A 6,367-nucleotide genomic window follows, 5' to 3' on the forward strand; every position below is an offset into this window, starting at 1 on the left:
CTTTTCTTTTATAAGAAGGGATAACCATAAATATCTTGGTATACTTGGGACCTCAAAAATAATCCAGTGATGTAATACAAGAAGTAGACAGCTTTCTCAGCAACCTCATATTTTTTAAAATCCAGCATATTCTAAATATTAGGTGGGCTATGATGGTCTAATGTAATATGTATTTAGCAACACATTATCTACCTCCATATCTCTTTGTAGAGTTATATAAATTCATGTATTCATTTCTACTTTCTAGTCTTCCTATCAAAATATTTATATTCTATAAACTTCCATTGCTAATGCACACACAGACAAGTTTTACAAGAATTTTTGTTATGTTAAAGTTAAGAGATCTAAACACAAAACAATAACAGAACCAAAAATAGAAAATACTTATTCTTACATATATAAATTTCTCAAAACTTTCATTTATATAGTTTATATATGCTATTATTCCTTCTGGATTAGAATTATTTTGGAACAATGTATTTTACTTATTTGATTCCCAGAGTTTAATATGATATGATATATGAGACATAGTAACAAAACAGAAGACTTTTCTTTTTAAAATTATATTCAGAAACAACTATTTCATTTTTTGTCTCACTCTAATTTCCCCCCATATGCCCTGCTCCCTATTCTTTGATTAAATTAAAATAAGATATGGAAAATAATTCATATAATTCTATCTTCAGATCAGAACCAACAAACTGGCATTTGATGCGCTTTCTTCAGTGGAAGACACGGCAATTAAACAATTATTAGTCAAACTATACATGAACACAAATACCAAGAGTAGAACATGACTTCCAATCAAGTCTTAAGTATACTCTATGGGAATATAATGCCAAAATAAGTAATTGGTAGTTATTACCAATTAGTAAAGCAAACGTAGATGAATCAAAATATTTTTCCACTTACCTAAACTTAGTGGCTTACAATAAATGCTGAATTACAAACTGTTTAAAACTAAACCAACACAAACATTAAGAGAGCAACATACTTGATGTTTAAGAAACTTGGGGAGAGAGAGGAATAAATAAAGTGAGCATATACTTTTTGTTGGTGGAATGGCATCAGCATTTTGAATGTATATTGTATCCACAATTCTTTATAGGGAATTTCATAGGTGAAACCTTTTTTCTTATATCTAGAGGTTTATCTAGCTGACTCACACGTTCCTTAGGTAAATATAAAGGTATTGCATAGCTATTGAAGTGTCTGCTACCAAGTGGTATTAAACTACTATATTTAAATGTGATATTTAATACCTTAATCTTAAAAAGACAATCAGTGAAAATTAAGTTTAATAATGTATAATCTGAGCAGCTAATTATACTGAGAATTTAGAAGTGCAGGCTTAAACGTGTATGTGATATTCATCTGACACCTCAGGAATAGCTAATTAGATCACTCATAATTCCCTAGGAAATAAGTAAAGGGCACAGGAGAATGGATATAGCTTTGGTTCAAACATGATTTTATTACAGTCTGGACATTTAAAAGTACTTAAAATGATGTAGAAAGGCAACTGGAAGTCATTTGACTCTTCCTCTCTAATTAAACCTGCCCGATATGGATTAGTGATCCATGAAATAGGGACAAGTTTAGTCCTTCTAATATTAGGAATCTTGACCATTTAATTGGTCCCCAGCATCTTGTTAATGGTGCTGTTTTCCAAAAGATCATGCCTTCTTACCAGGTGACAGTGATTTTTTAAAAAATTTTGGTTGTGTATTATACTGTATAAATGCTGTGTATTACTTTTTAAATCAAGACTGATTCTCCCATAATTAAGAATTTTCAAGATATACCAATCTTTGTGTTTTCTGTCTACAAAATTTCAATGAGCACTGGCCACAATGCACAGTAACAGAATGACCTTATAAAATGCTCAGTGTCCTCAGACTGAGCAGAGAAATTATAGGATGGTGAATCATTAAAACTTTGCATGAAGTTGAATGGGGTCTGAACCTTGGTTACCAATTCATTAAATGTTTGACTTTGGACAATTCACGGATGGATCCTGCTTAGTCATAGCTTCCTCATTTATCCAAAGTAAAGAATAATAGTTACCTCATATGGTTGTTGTGTAGATTGGGGAATATTGGTAAAATATTTGGCCTATTATACTATAGCTGGCATTTAAATTGCTCTATTGATGGGTAATGCATTTTATTGCTAATTTTTGTAATATATTTCACTGTTAGCAAAGGAATAATAAACGATTGGAGGACAGTTAGTAGCAGAAGGTGGCAACACAGGGACTTTAATCCAGTTAGTCCTGGTATTAACTAAGCACTATACTGTATACTCTTACCTGGATCTATGGCACCAGGTTTCAATGAGGCTACTCTGGGCTGCACTTCCCTCCGAAGTTGTGACCTGTTACTCTGGAGTGGCTCCCTTTCACTGCCATGGTGGCTGAAAATCCTCTTCTCTGCTGCTTCTAGCTGCCAGCCAAGTGTTCTAAAGAAAGAGAAAGCTTTTATCCACCTTGAAAGAAAGCAATTTTTTTTCTCTTATAGGTATTAGCAAAGATAACTACTCATATATAAATCCTCACATTTTCTTGCTTACATTTTCATTGATAATGTTCTTAAATTCTGGATTCAAGAATATACACATTTTGAATGTTAATGAATGCTGGCAAATTATATTCTGAAAAGGCAATGCCAAATCTTACTATCACCAATAATAAATGAAAGGGCCTATTTCACTACATATTCACTAAAAATTGGATATTCTTAAAGTTTTTTAAAATTCTTCATCAATTGTATGGGTTTAAAAATGTGTTATTATAATTCACAACGAGGCTGAAAATCTTAAGTTTATTGGACACTTTCTCTTTTCTAAATTAATACATAAAAGTTAACGTATGTGACATACATTACAGAATAATTGGCATGTGTCTGGTCCTATGCTAAGATTTTATTGACAGCCTACTGGGTATTCAAAAATTTGGGGTATGGTATGTTGTATTTTTACCTCTATTTGATAATTTACAGAAAATGTCTATAGTACCCTCCAAGTCATGCAACCAGCAAGAGTTGAAGCTAAGCACAAATTCATATTTATAATCCAGCTACATAAATAATTCCACTTTCCAAGCTCTAATCACGTTTATGTCGCTTATCTATTTTCTTATGTGGCTTTTGTTCTTGATTTATTAATGCAAAAGGAATTTTTTTATAGAAACAAAACAGCATTTGTTTTATTTAAATACTAGGCTTAAACCTGTGTGTAAAACAAGCAAGCCTAATAACAGCACCATAGTTAGACTAGCCTGCATTTCCAAACCATGATTTCACAATGTATTAAGCAAACAAGGGTTCAAATGTCTCTCAAATCACATCTACCTGGTGTGATCTTTTTTATGCACACAGCTAATGAGTTCCATTCAGAACAGCAGAAAATCTTTTAGTAGCAGCTTTAAAGATGAGCTCATGAATTCAGTTTAAATTTCACCAATTAAATTAGGTCAAATGGAAGGAACTCAAATGAGTATTGCCCAATCAGAGCCCATTATTTGTAAGTGATCAGTAACCTTAAAACTACACTTAGACCTAATTAATGAAAACCTGCATATAACTAAGTAAAAAGATTAATTTCCATTTATCAGCCTCTCAATCCCAGGTTTTCAAAGAAAAACCTATCGAAGGAATACTTACCAAAATCACATAGGAAAATTAAAACCTGCATAGTTTATGAATCCGATTTTTTCCACTACAACCAGTTTGCATATAGTTACACATCAGTTCATTCTGTATATACTCTAGACTGACTAGAACAAAGTTTAGCATGGAAAAGCTTTAAGAAACAGATTCCTAATTAAAGAAGTTACAGAGTTCAAAAGGGTATGAAAAAAAGTAATGTAAATTGGAGACTCCTCTTCTGTTTCAAAGAAACAGACTTTCTGTAAAAAATACACAATTTTTACAAATACATTTACAATTTATTTGTCTTAAAAACTGAGAATAGCCATATTCAAAAGTAATTACTGAGCCTTCCGTCAAGTATTCTTGGCCATAAACTAGGCTAATAAACCAAGAATCATGGAAACCAACCCAAAGTATAACAAGTATAAAAGTCCTGAACATTTGAACTTTCTATTTCAAGAAGTATACTAGGAACGCTAACTATAGAGAGGAAAAGCTTCCCTTGTACAGTACTGAGGCTTACAGTCATAGTTCTACTACTTGCAGCTTTTACACAGGTCACTGGCATTGTTAGTGCTTCTCTTAACGCTACAAAAAATTAATGAATTCGACGGGTATATTTAATCAATTCTATGACTTGCCTGGCTACTGGCCACTCTCCTGTTCTCGACAAGGAAATTAAGTCTTTCCGAACCCTACCATCTTCACTAAATCTAAAAGTCCTCCTCCATAGCCTCCCAAAGTTTGCTTCTTGCTGAAACTGATCTTCGCTTCTTTCAGACACTGCCTCTTCAATCAAGGGGGAGCTGTTTTCCCAGGTATTTATTATTGTCAGCCATAATGCGTGCCACCTGGCTAGGTTGCCAGAGCGCAACTCTTGGAAGTCACAGCTTGGAGTCCAGCTGATGTCACAGATGTTACCTGGTTTTAGTGGTGGTGGTTGGTTAAAAGTCAACTATTGCACTTACAAGGCTACCTTATTAGATACGCCAAATCAGCTCCTACTCCAGCAACACCTGCAAAAGCCAGCAGCCCATTTCTGATGCCACCTTCTAGGTCAGGCGTCCCGAAACTGCGGCCCCCCGAGGCCATGTATCCGCCCCCCGCCGCACGTGAGGAAGGGGCACCTCTTTCACTGGGGGTCAGTGAGAGGCGCACAGGATGTGGCGGCCCTCCAACGGTCTGAGGGACAGTGAACTGGGCCCCAGTGTAAGAAGTCTGGGGACGCCGCTGTAGGCCCTCTACATGGAAGAACTTCACAAACCCATCCCAGCCTATTTGCTTAACTAGCCAGTCCCGTTTTGTCCTAACGAGAACACCTGATACTTTGCGCTAATGGTTTGATGCAGCTTTCTTGGTTTACGGTCTTCAAGTGTGTGGCCACAAAGGCACCAAAAGAAACGAGAGTCACCATCCTACCCCAGTTTGTTACGCCGTCGCTGAAGACACGGACCTCACTCGAGACAAACATGTGACGCCGTCTTCGTGTTTCACGTCCAGTTTCCGAAGCGTGCCTCGGAAGGCCATCTCGGGGTGGCGGGGCGCGCCTTGCCCAGCCCGTCGTCAAGTCTCCAGCGCCGTCCTGTCGGCGGCCCCGACCTGCCCACTGGCTTTGTGTCCTCGGTGCCAGTCGCCTGCTGCCCAAGGTACCGAGAGACAGTCTCCAGCGACTGCCGGTACCGCTCGTCCCACTCGGACCCGTACGTCCTGGAGCCGTTACCAGCCTCCCCGACCAGCTCCAGCGGGGGCAGGACAGCCGGCCGCTCCCCGAGAGGCTCCGGCTCGTACTCGTCCAGCTCTTCTTCAGGCGACATGACGGCGTCAGCGGCCGGGGCTTCTTCCATCGCCTCAAGCGGCAAGGCGGCGGTGAGGCTTCCATTTCCTGACGCGCGGCGCGGCGAGCGGGCACGAAGAGCGGCGGCCTGGAAGGCGTCGCAGTGACGTCAGGACCTCGGCGCCAACGGACGGCGGCCCCGCGGCCTTCCGGGCGTCAAGCGTGAGAGCAGCACGGGCTGGCGCCGGAGCTTCCACCAATCACCGCGCCGGCCTCCCGTCCCCTCTCCTCTCGCTGGGGCGAGGCCGCCTTCTCCGTGGCCAAAAGCCGCGGTCCGGGAGGGTTGGCGTCGCGGCTGCCGGCCCCTCGGCAGCAGAGGCTCAGTCTGATTTCCGCTTTGGAAGCCAGACATCGCCAGTCACCACTGCCGCCTGGCTGAGAAACTGGGGAAGACCCTGACGCCTTACTGGGAGAAAGCTGAAGTGAGAAATGCGTTTGTTTATTTAACAAAAGGAAAGTTACATAAGAGCATTTTAGTTGAAGTTTTCCCAGCAGTCATTAAGTCCATTGGCGGGAACCAACAGAGATGACATATATTGGGAATCAAATCAACTCTCTAGGTGGGCCAGCAGGAAATCAGAAAATGAGAACTGCAGTCATACCTCATGCGGGCCTTCTTCCCTATTCTTTAGGAATGCTGGAGGAGCGCCAGAAACCTGCCTCATCCTAGACCCCAGTTCTCAGCATCCAGGCATGACGATCCCTTTGGAGCCTTCGGGACTAATCACAATGTCTTTTATTGGTGCTTGAATCTGCTACAACAAAGTCAAAGATGATACACCATAAATTTAAAAATAACTAAGAGTAAATTTCACGTCTTGCTAGAAATAATGGTAGGTAGGCAACGTAATAGATATGTTGATTACTTTGATTCAATTATCCC

At 39.8% G+C, this 6,367-nt stretch overlaps 1 pseudogene; it reads right to left on the reverse strand.

Annotated features, from left to right (window-relative positions):
• Window positions 1–4,556: 4,556 nt before the first annotated feature.
• Window positions 4,557–6,149, reverse strand: LOC101049214 (induced myeloid leukemia cell differentiation protein Mcl-1-like; annotated as a pseudogene).
• Between the last annotated feature and the right edge of the window lie 218 nt (window positions 6,150–6,367).

Source organism: Saimiri boliviensis, chromosome 11 (assembly GCF_048565385.1).
Source record: "Saimiri boliviensis isolate mSaiBol1 chromosome 11, mSaiBol1.pri, whole genome shotgun sequence".
NCBI classification, from domain to species: domain Eukaryota; kingdom Metazoa; phylum Chordata; class Mammalia; order Primates; family Cebidae; genus Saimiri; species Saimiri boliviensis.